The following is a 12,623-nucleotide window of genomic DNA, read 5'->3' as shown; positions in this document are numbered from 1 at the left end:
GGGTTCCCTTTTCTCCACACCCAAGAGAGGAGTATTTTAAATGGATAAGGAATTGAAGTTTAAAGTCTGGCTTAGAGAAAAGCTTACCTGGAAGTAGGTTGAGAAAGAATGGCTTCTGGATGGAAAAGAGCACAAAAGGTAGGGGTTAATCAAGACCTTACATCCTCCCCCCATTAAAATCCTCAAGACTTAAGGAATGAGAGCAAGGAGTAGATTATTCCATTAACCAGTCAGGAACTTCACCTGACCTCCATGTTTGGTTGTATTTGAATCCATAATCCCAGTTCAACTATAAGAGGATGGTGTTTACCTTTGTTCCTCTGGAACAAATCCATTCTGTTTTGGCCTCCATTCAGGTCTGTCTTATCACCTGATGCTATCTTATTTGCATTTTGTGATACCTAAAATATTTTTATGACAATCAAGGATGATGTTTTATAGAGATTCTGGGACTAGAAATGGGCCCAGATGATGCTTCCTCTGTATAGGAGTTGCTCATATTTCCTGTCAGACTTAATTATGCCTTCACATGTTTCCCCATCACATTTGAACGCAGCTGTATCATTGCACAATTACACTCATAGTTTGTTGTTTGAAATGTGTTGTGGACTGAACTGTGTCCCCCTAAAACTCATTGAAGCCCTAACCCTTAATAACTCAGAATGACTGTATTTGAGGATAGGGACTTTAAAGAGATGATTAAGTTAAAATGAGGCCCTGATGGTTGGGCTCTAATCCAATCTGACTGGAGTCCTTATAAGGAGAAGAGATTTGGGCACACAAAGAGACACCAGGCATGTACATGCACAGAGGAATGACCAGGTGAGGAAACAGTAAGGAGATAGCCATCTGTAAGCCAAGGAGAGAGGCCTCAGAAGAAACCAAAGTTGCTGACACTTTATCTTGAACTTTCTAGCCTTCAGAATTGTGATAAAATAAGTTGTTGTTGTTTAAGCCTCCTAGCCTGTGGTATTTTGTTATGGCAGTCCTAGCAAACTGAAAATCTTTCTCCCTCATTAGAGTCTGAACGAATGGCTCAGTAGTCATTCAGCTACAGGGTTCCTGACACATGGTAGACACGTGGTAAATGTTTGTTTGATAAGCGGATGGACAGGTTGTCCAGAGAGGGCCCTTAGAGCAGCATCTGGTTCAATCCAGCCCTATTTCCCAGACTCTTTCTGCCCTTTCTGTCACACAGATGGAGGGTGTTGCATCATTTCCCTAAGTGCTGGTTTCCAAATGTTCTCATGTGCTGTTTTGAGTGGTGTTAATTTCAACAAGCATGGCCCCTGCTGTCTAAACTTTTCTAATATTTTACTCTTGCCTGACCTCTACTTCTGGTTCCGGAGAAAAGCCACAGAATATTGGAGCCAGAAGGTATCTTGGAGATGAGGTATCTTGGAACGCCTTCACTGATGAGTTTTTCTTCTTCATTTTAAAAAAAAATTGATCTTCATTGGAGTATAATTGCTTCACAATACTGTGTTAGTTTCTGTTGTGCGCAACAAAATGAATCAGCCATATGCATACATATATCCCCATGTCCCCTCCTTCTTGAGCCTCCCTCCTACTCTCCCTATCTCACCCCTCTAGGTTGTCACAAATCACTGAGCTGATCTCCCTGTGCTATGCTGCTGCTTCCCACCAGCAATTTTACATTCGGTAGTGTGTATATGTCGATGCTACTCTCACTTCACCCCAGCTTCCCCCTCCCCACCCCATGTCCTAAGTCCATTCTCTATGTCTACATCTTTATTCCTGCCCTGCCACTAGGTTCATGAGTACCATTTTTTTTTTCAGATTCCATATATATTCATTTTTAATGGGACATAACTATATTAGAGAAAATTTGTTAAGTCCAAAATAAACTTTACTCTTACCAACTGTTGGAATTTTAGTGTGAATACAATTTTTAAAATATAGTGATAACCACAGTATGTGAACGAATTTCTTTTTGTTCACTTTATAAGCTTGTTCCCATGTTGTCTTACAACATTTATAACAGACATTTTGAATGACTACATAACACTCCCAAGTATGCATACTTCAGATTACTTTAAAAAAAATTTTATTTATTTATTTATTTGGCTGCGCCAGGTTTTAGTTGCGGTACGTGGGATCTTCATTGCGGTGTGCGGGCTCTTAGTTGCAACATGCAAGATCTAGTTCCCTGACCAGGGATCAAACCCAGGCCCCCTGCATTGGGAGCTTAGAGTCTTAACTGCTGGACCACCAGGGGAGTTCCCAGATTACTTAATTGTTCTCTCATTGTTGAATATTTAGATTGTTTTATTTTTGGATATTGATAAATTTCTTTGTAACTGTTTTCTAAATGTTGGATTTCTGTCTCGGGGAAGATTTCCCAAGTGGAATTACTGGGTCAAAAGTTAAGAACAGTTTTATGTTTCTTGATATCTTTACCAAGTTGCTTTTAAAAGAGTTGTACTAATTAACTAAATCACTGTCCCTTTTATTTTCAGGTGAGGAAACTGAGACCCAGAGAGAGCAAATGAAATGTCCAAGTTCACAAAGGTAATGGTGACTCATCTGGAGCTAAAATCCAGGTCCAAGACTCCTACTCTGCTGTTCTTTCTACAGCCCTACATGACCTAATGTCATGGTGTAACTGAAAACGAAGCCGTTACTAAAGTATTATGTCCCCCAAACGTCAGGCATTTTTGGACCACCTTAATGATTTTTGCTATAGCTTATACCACCTCTACTATTATTTATTTCATACTTTTTTCTTTAAATAAATTTAATTTACATAACATCGTCATTCTATGCAATATTTTTTGTGAGATTATCCGTTTGATATATGCTTAGATTTTTTTCTAACATGCGTTAAAATAAGCATGTAACTATTAAAGTAAAAACTAATTTATGTTCTACCTAAAATCAGTTTTGGAATATATTGATACAATGTAATAAGCATGGACTTTATATCCAGGCAGACCTGGGGTCAACTGCTTCCTCTGTCAGTTAACTCTGCAGTCTGGGAGAAGTCACTTAGCTTCTATGATCTTTGGTTCTCTGGTTTGTAAAGAGTGGATATTAGTATCCACCTTGCAGTGTTGTTAGGAATAAAGGAGCTACTGGGGGCCTGGTGCCCAAGTAGGTATTCAGTACATGATGGTTATTATTGTGGTTATTATTGCAGACTTCTAGTTATTTCCCAAAGGGTGTGTCTATTGCTGGAATGTTTGTCTTTATTGCTTTCTGCTGATTTGCATGTGTAAAGAAGTAACTTCCACTTGTTAGTTTTTGCAGTAGATCTATTATTTTTTTGACTTTCCAGTTCTACTACATATTAGCTTTGTGACTTTGGACAAGTTGCTTAACTTTTCTGTGCCTCATTTACCTAATTTATAAAATGGGGCTAAAAAAAGTACATTGGTGTGTGTATGCATACATCTGTCCACCACAGGGCTTAGATGCAATAGCCCTTGTAGCAATGGGCAATACCTTGTGCCCAAGGTTTGTGTATATCATTCTCCCCTGGAAGGAGCCGTGGCTCTGAGGAGAAATGGCTGACTCCAAGGACAGGGAAGGAAAGTAGAAGATGAGCTTGGAACATCTAGTGGTGTCAGAAAGTCAGAAACTGCTAAAAAAAAAACCCTATATGTCAAAATGATGCAGAAGCCAACTTGAAGAAGTTCTTAGTGGCCGGTTTTGGGACAATATGAATGACATTATAAATAAGGATACTAATGGATTATAATCCACAAATATCCCTGAGAATTTACTTATATAAATAAATAATTGAATACCTGAATAAATGAGAGAGAAGGAAGAGCTCTTTTTTTTTTTCCCCTTGGCTGTACCACACAGCTTATGGGATCCTAGTTCCCCAACCAGGGATTGAACCCTCACCCTTGGCAGTGAAAGCACGGAGTTCTAACCACTGGACCACCAGGGAATTCCCCAGAAGAGCTCTTTCTTATAGTAGAATCCTAATTAATACATTTAGAAGGAATGTTGGAAATAGAAAATCACCATTTGGCTAAGACTATAGTAATACCTGTTGTAGGCGAGAATCATCAATGGATTTTAAAAATTAATGGGCAAAAGTATGACGAGAAGAAACAGGCTATTTGCATAGTTTCGAAGTATCTCTCCACAAGATACTTATTAACTACAGTGAGAATATAGTACCTTTATGGACACCGCCTTAACTAGTGTTCAAACTTAACATCACCCATAAATGAGTATTGTTACCGTGGGCCTCTGATGTGCTGAGAAGGCAAACGTCACTTCTGTGGTGTTCTTGCCAAAAATGCATAATCTGAAATTAGTCATGAGGAAACATCAGATAAGCCCAAGTTGAGGGGTATTCTATAAAATAACTGACAATACTCTTCAAAAGTGTCAAGATCATGAAAGACAAGGAAGGCTGACAAAGTACCCTAGATTGGAGGAGACCAGGAGAGATGATATATTTCTTCAGTGTAGGATCCTGGATTGGATTCTGGATCAGAAAAAGAATACTAGTGGGATGAATTGGGAGATTGGGATTGACATATATACACTAATATGTATAAAATAGATAACTAATAACCTGCTGTATAAAAGAATAAAATAAAATAAAATTCAAAAAAAAAGAACACTAATGGGATGATTAGCAAAATCTGAAAATTTGTACATTAGTTAATAGTACTGTATCATTGCTAATTTTCTGGTTTTGATAATGATATTATGGTTATGTATGATGTTATTTGAAAAAAACTGCATGAAGGATATATTGGAACTCTGATTATTTTTACCATATTTTTGAAGTCTGAAGAATGAAAAGTTAAAAAAAAAGACATTAGGGACTTCCCTGGTGGCACAGTGGTTAAGAATCCACCTGCCAATGCAGGGGACATGGGTTCAATCCCTGGTCCGGGAAGATCCCACATGCCGCGGAGCAACTAAGCCCGTGTGCCACAACTACTGAGCCTGCGTGCCACAACTACTGAAGCCCACGCGCCCTAGAGCCTGTGATCCGCCACAAGAGAAGCCACCGCAATGAGAAGCCTGTGCACCGCAACGAAGAGTAGCCCCCACTCTCCGCAACTAGAGAAAGCCCGTGCACAGCAAGAAAGACCCAACACAGCCAAAAATAAATAAATAAATTTATTTGTTAAAAAATCGTATCAAAAACAAGCAAACAAGACAAAAACCCTAGGGATAAACTTAACCAAGGAGGTGAGGTGAAAGATCTACATGCTGAAAACTATAAAACATTGATAAAGGACACTGAAGATGATTCAAAGAAATGGAAAAATATCCCATGCTCTTCAACTGGAAGAACTAATATTGTTAAAATGGCCATACTACCCAAAGACATCTATAGATTTAATGTGATCCCTATCAAAATACCCATGACATTTTTCACAGAACTAGAACAAATAATCCTAAAATTTATATGGAACCACAGAAGACCCTGAATTGCCAAAGCTGTCCTGAGGAAGAAGAACAAAGCTGGAGGCATAACCCTCCCAGACTTCAGAAAATACTACAAAGCTACGGTAATCAAAACAGTGTGGTATTGGCACAGAAACAGACACATAGATCAATGGAACAGAATACAGAGCCCAGAAATAAACCCACACACCTACGGTCAATTAATCTACAACAAAGGAAGCAAGAATATACAATTGAGAACAGACAGTCTCTTCAACAAGTGGTGTTGGGAAGACTGGACAGTTACATGTAAATCAGTGAAATTAGACCACTCCCTCACACCATATACAAAAATAAACTCAAAGTGGTTTAAAGACCTAGTATAAGACATGATGCCATAGAACTCCTAGAAGAGAACATAGGCAAAACATTCTCTTACATAAATTGTAGCAATATTTTCTTAGGTCAGTCTCCTAAGGCAAAAGAAATAAAAGCAAAAATAAACAAATGGGACCTAATCAAACTTAAAAGTTTTTGCAGAGCAAAGGAAACCATAAACAAACAAAAAGGCAATCTGTGGAATGGGAGAAAATATTTGCAAACAATGCGACTGCCAAGGGGTTAATATCCAAAATATACAGACAGTTCATACAACTCAATATCCAAAAAACAAACATTCCAATCAAAAAATGAGCAGAAGACCTAAATAGACATTGCTCCAAAGAAGACATACAGATGGCCAACAGGGACATGAAAACATGCACAACATCTCTAATTATTAGAGAAATGCAAACCAAAACCACAATGAGGTATCACCTCACACCAGTTAGATTGGCCACCGTCAAAAAGTCTACAAGTAATAAATTCTGGAGAGGGTGTGGAGAAAAGGGAACCCTCCTACACTGTTGGTTGGAATGTAAATTGGTGCAGCCACTATGAAAACAGTATGGAGGTTCCTTAAAAAACTAAAAATAGAGTGACCACGTGATCCAGCAATCCCACTCCTGGGCATATATCCGGAAAAGATGAAAACTCTAATGAAAAATTACATGCACCCTAATGTTCATAGCATCACTATTTACAATAGCCAAGACATGGAAGCAACCCAAGTGCCCATCAAAAGACAGTTGGCTTAAGAAGATGTGAAATATATAGATATAGATATAGATATAGATATAGCTATATACACACACAATGGAATATTACTCGGCCATAAAAAGAATGAACTACTGCCATTTACAGCAGCAACATGGTTGGATCTAGAGAATATCATACTATGTGAAATAAGTCAGAAAAAGAAAAATATTATATGATATCATTTATATGTGGGAACTAAAAAATAATACAAATGAATCGATATACAAAATAGAAACAGACTCACAAACATAGAAAACTTGTGGTTACCAAAGGGTAAGGGTGGGGAAAAGATATATTAGAAGTATGGGATTAACAGATCCACACTGCTATGCATAAAACAGATAAGCAACAGGATTTACTGGGAACTATATTCAATATCTTGTAATAACCTATGATGAAAAATAACCTGAAAAAAAACCCCAAAACTGAATCACTTTGCTATACACCTGAAACTAACACAATATTGTAAATCACTATACTTCAATTTGAAAAAAAAAAAAAAAGAATTGAGCCCGGCCACCACCGATCCCCTCTGCTTTGTAATTGCGCCACCTGGAAGCTCAGTGAGCTTTCCCCAACTCATTGCCTTTTTGCCTTAGTAGCTACTTTACTCACCTGATTGACTGAACCCTTACTAAGTTCACATTATCAATCGTTGACTCGTTACAACAGTTGTACATGCTAAGTGGTATTTTATTCATTTTAAGATGATAAACCTGAGGCTGAAGAATGTTAAGTATCTTGTCCAGGGTTGCAAAGTAAGCGACGGAGCCAGGATTTGAATCGCTTGAATTCAAGTCTGAGTGTCAAGGTCCAGGTGAGTCTAAACGTGTCGCCATGTTTGAGAATTATTGGTAGAGAGCACTGGCTCCACTGGGCAGTGGTTCCGCCTCCAGGGGACATTTGGCAATGTCTGGAGATATTTTTGGCTGTACTAACTGGGCGGGGGAGGGTGGTAGGGGAGAGGCTGCTCTTGGCTTCTAGCAGGTGGAGGCCACGCGGATGTTGTTAAACAGGTTACAAAGCACAGAGCAGCTCCCCCTCCTTACAACAAGGAGTTATCCAGCCCTAACGTCAGTGGGGCTGCTATGAAACGCGGGTGTCGAGTCTCCTAAGGGCAACATTTTGAACTCAGAAACCTGAGGATTGATTCTTTCACTTGGCAAATATTTACTGAGCACCGTGCGGGATAGCATGAGGGACGTGGAAACAATACACCAGATTGTGCCAGAGGGGAGGTTACAGTGTAGAAGGGCAGGGGTGGAGGTGGGAGAGGCACACCAACACTTCAACTTAAGGTGGAACATGAAAAGGGCAGAGAGTCGAGTTAGGCTTAAGCTTGTTCACAGGAGGGAGGGCTCACATATGGTCCTGGGATGAATCAAGGGAGGCTGTGGGAGGAGGTGGCTTGGGGTGGGTTTTGTGAGCAAAGTTGAGCTGGTGGGAAAGCACAAGACCAGCTCGGGAGCAGCCCGAGGTCTAGTTGAGCGGAGCACAGAGCACTTAATGCGAGGAGGGCTGGACTGGAAAGAAAGCTGTGGCTGGAGCTTGGAATCCAGGCTCAGGACTCTAGCCTTGGTGTCTGTCATAGTGGTGGAAAAGCCTTCCCTTCCAGAATGGTGGTCTAGGCCCCAGGGCTGGGGGGCCCAGCAGCTTCCAGAGAGCTCTCTCTATAAGGGACGGAATGTTGGAAATTGGGGTGGAGTCGGGAGAACTCCTGATTTTAGGACAGAGTTGATGCTCAGTATATAACAAAGCTATTTCACCTCAAAGTAGCCCTTGGGGAGATGTTCCCCTCGAGTGGTGACATAGGTCGGGGTGAGGTCTCTTCTGCACAGCTGTTCTGCTAAGGGCTAGGCCACTTCAGCTGTAGTGAAAAGTGGAGCCGATTCGGAGCCCCTAACCCAGGGTCTGCTTCCCAAAGGTGAGTTGTTCAAACAGGGCTTGGTGTGGCTACAGTTTCAAACGTGGGTGCTACCTGGTGGTGTGATTTTTCTAGTTTATCACCATACCGTGAAATAGCATTAAAAATAGTTGGGGCACGTCTGGTGCACTGTAAAGAATACAATCGAGGATGACTTATTGTCTGTGGTTGTACAGTTGCCTTCAACACCCTCCCACCACTGCCTCCAAGCCTGGCCCTGGGGACATTCATTACTCTCTAGAACAGGGATTGGGGGGAGGTGAGGCAGCAAATCTTTGTTGGGCCATTATTTTTTTCTCCCCCGCCAGCTACAGTTGCAGACACTTCCATACACACGGGCTTCTTTAACTTTCACAACACTCTTTGGATTTATGTACAGTTCTTTCCTTTTTGTAAGTGAAGAAACAGGCACTGAGACAGGCTAACTTGCCCCTAATCCCTGTAACCTAAAGGGGCTACATTTTACTGCATGTGTGGTCATGTTCTTTTCTGTTTTGCCATGTTTCTCCCCCGTCTTTATCTTTCATAGAAAAAAAATTTTTTTTTACCTGGATTTGAGCTGCTGTGGACCGTGGACACCAGCATTAGTGACAGCAACAGAAGGAGGGAAGAGATTAGAACTTTCATTTCAAAAGTTGGTGCTGCTGTGTGTTGCTTGAAGAGTGTGTGGAAGGTTCCCAGTGAGAGGGTCCCGAGTTCTTGGAGTGGCTCAGGCCATGCGTGGTACGTGGCTTGGGGGTCTGCGCTTTACTCCCAGGCCAGTGTTCCCATTAGAGGGCGAGAACGGCCAAGTGACGCTGGTCTCATTAGGTAACTGGACCATGTGATTTATGGGAATCTGGAAGGTAAAACTGGCCAAAGAGAAGGAGTGAAGCATATTCTTAGGAACATGAGAGGGTGACTGATAACTTGGCAGCAGTTCTCAGCCCCTCCCCTCCTCCCTCCCGCCTCCCTACGCGCCAGTGTGCTATGATTTCTTCCCCAAGTCTTTTTCCTTTTTTGAATTTCCTTATACATGTGAGTGACATTTTCTAGCTTAGTATCTGGCAGGAAAGAGAGTGCTAAGGGGCGGCAAAGAGAGAATCACGCGGCGTGTTTCCCCTCTGTCCTCCCCACTCCCGTCCTTGGATCAGCAATAGCAGTGCTGTTGTTTGAGAAGTTGCCGTGTCCCCACTGTTTACAGTTTCCTCCAAATCTGTGGCCACATAAGGAGGGAAGCAGAGAGGATCAAGGAGGAGAGGCTCTTCTCTCTTGCCCCGAACCCTGGCCTGGAGCACTGGGTCAAAGCAGGCCTCCTTGTTGTTGGTCAGGCAGGTGGCTGTGACCTTGTGGCTCCCGCCTAAAGGAGAGGGAACTGGGTTAGTGGAAGACCCTCAAGGCTTCAGGTCCAAGAGGGTTTGAGAAACAGGAGCCACAGTGGGGAAGGTGTTTGCCCAGGCTGCTGGGGCTCTTGTTTCAGACCTTGTTTGGAAACAGCCCAAAGTGAAAGAAGGAGGTGATACTGAGGCTGGGACCTGGGACCCTTTGCTGCAGTGCTGCAATGTTTGCGCCTGGACACACCTCTCCTGGAGCAACAAAATACAAAGAAACTGTATGGGACTAAAAATAACTGCATGCACTGGCAGTTGGGGCAAATTCTTGACAAAAGATAGAGACCAAGAAACCCAAATGCCACTTTTGAAGAGCCCAGAGCAAAAGCAGGGGGTCGGGAGCAAAAGCAGGGTACTGTGAATGCCCCCTGCACACAGTACCACCTAAGGAATGGGGAAACCACCTAAGCTACCCCTGCAGCCCGACCCCTGGACACACCCCTACCCTCACCCCATATAAGGAACAAGCTCACCCCCACTCAGGGAACAAATGAGCAAGGGAACCTGTTGTTTGTTCTCGCTCCCCCCTGCTGCAGCAGGGGCCCCAATAACCCCTTGCCTGAATTTCTTGTCTGGCCTCTGATCAATTTCCATTGATTAAGGAGGCCAAGAACCCTGGTGGGTAACAACATTACTTGGAGCAAACATCAAGGGTACAGAACATCAGCACTTACTAAACCTTACTAGTGCACGACTCGATGGGAAAGTAAAGCACCCCCTCAGGCTCCATGTGTGTGAAAAAAATTTTTTTTTTTTTTTCTGGTAAGGGACTGCACTTTCACATGCTTTCTAACATAGCAGGCCTAGTTAAAGGGTTACAAAAATATCACTCAACTCAACAAACATTTACAGAGTACCCACAAAGTGCCAGGCCCTACATAAGTTCAGGAACGTAAAAATGAACAATTAACAGCCCCTGTCTCAAAAATCCCCACCCAATTAGCTGCATGCTCCTCCTCGGCCCTGCCCTCCTCTCTGCCGTCCACCAACACAAATCCTACCCCACCCTCCAGACCCAGCCCGAGTTCCACCGAACCCAGAGTCCGTTGAGCTACTCACCGTCCATGGTGAACTGCTGCCACTTCTGAAACTTGGTAACACTGTATCTCTAGATTTTATGAAGTGTGTGTCATCTCCCTGGCTAAACTTGAGCTTCCTGAGGACAGAGACCATTGTTAGAATTTTCCAGGGAGGAGTCACATCAGTGGTTTACATCAGACCAAGCACAGACCGAGCCTCCAACTCAAGGACAATCTCCACTGCCTAGCACAGTGCCTGCCGCCTGCAGACGCTTTATAAAGTCTGTAGTAGCAAAGTCTACAGTCAACTCTCCAACATGTCCATAGGCAGAAATAATCTGAAATTGAGAGGGTAAGAATGAGCAAACAATAACCACGCCTGGCCTCTTCCCTCCTCTTGGCTGGAACAAAAGTCACACCACCTTTACTCACTCCTGCGTGGAGGAGCCAGGGAGGACTTCCTTGTTAACCTTCCCCTCAGCCCCATAAATATCACCCAGCACTTAAGCCCAGCCTCCCGCCGTCTTTGAACCCATTTCCTAAAGTCTCTGGAATGAGTCATGTTTAATAAGTGCTGATGTTTGGGGCAAGAAGAGCCAACCCTCCCAGCTCCTTAACTGGTGAGAAAGGTAAGATGAAGTGCATTTACAGATTTTGGCCACAGGGTGGCAGCACTGCCTAAGTGCTGGTATTTCCCAAGACTCCCCAGACGTGGGCGAGTCGGAGATGAAGTTAGGATCAGGAAAAGGGCACAAGGGAAGTGACTAGGTAAACTTTTTTTTTTTTTTCTGCGAAGTGAGAGAGTTGAGGTGAGTCTCAAACCATTGCATTTTAGAACTGGAAGACACTTTAGAGAAGTGTCTCAAACTTTAATGTGCTTATAGACAGATCACCAGAGAATCTTGTTCAAATACAGATTTGATTCTTCTGGTGGAGCCTGAGATTCTGCATTTCTCATAAGCTTTCGGATGATGCCGTTGCTGCTGGTTATTGGACCACACTCTGAATAGCAAAGCCTTAGAGGTCATGTAGATTAATTCTCCTTTCCCCCAATTTATGGATGAAGAGAGGCAGAAGTCCAGAGAGAGAAGGTGCCTTGCCTGACGTAGCCATGACTTCAGCACTTAGCTTTCTACATCTCAGCCCAAGCTTCTCACTCTTAGTCCACTTCCTGCCCCACTATATCGTGTGGCCCCCTTTCCTGTTGTGGTGGCATCTCTGTAGCTTGGGAACCAGAACTCTCACTTTTACCACCATTTGGTTTAATCTTTGCTCGAGGCATCACTTTGGTTACTCCCTTATTCGAAACCTTCAGTGGCTCTTCTTTTACCACAAAATCAAGTTCAAATGTCTCAGTCTCATTTTCATGGCTGTACAACATGTGGTCCCACTCTTGCAAGCTTACTTAAATCCATTGTTCCTTAACCCTGTGTTTCCTCTGTAGCTTTCCCTGCTCCTTCCTGTTCCCTAAACATACTGTGTTCAGTCCTCTCTCAGTGGTAGTGGTACTGGCGTGGGCTTGGAGTTAGATATACCTACTTCCTAATTCCAGATCCATCGATGACCTTGGCAAGTTACTTCACCTTTCTGAGGACCAGCATCCTCCTCTGAAATAACCCCTAAGTGGAGTAAATAAAATAACATATGCAAACCCACTCTCATTTCTGAAATCCTTTTCAAAACTTGCATCTACAGTGGTGCCTGACACTTGGTTCTCTGTGTTTGTGTTTCTCTTTGTCTGTTTCCATGAGACTTAACCAGTCAAAGATCTAACCTGAATCCTGCCCC

The sequence above is a fragment of the Eubalaena glacialis genome, chromosome 18, assembly GCF_028564815.1.
Source record: "Eubalaena glacialis isolate mEubGla1 chromosome 18, mEubGla1.1.hap2.+ XY, whole genome shotgun sequence".
Taxonomy (NCBI): Eukaryota; Metazoa; Chordata; class Mammalia; order Artiodactyla; family Balaenidae; genus Eubalaena; species Eubalaena glacialis.
Note: the sequence above shows the minus strand (reverse complement) of the source record.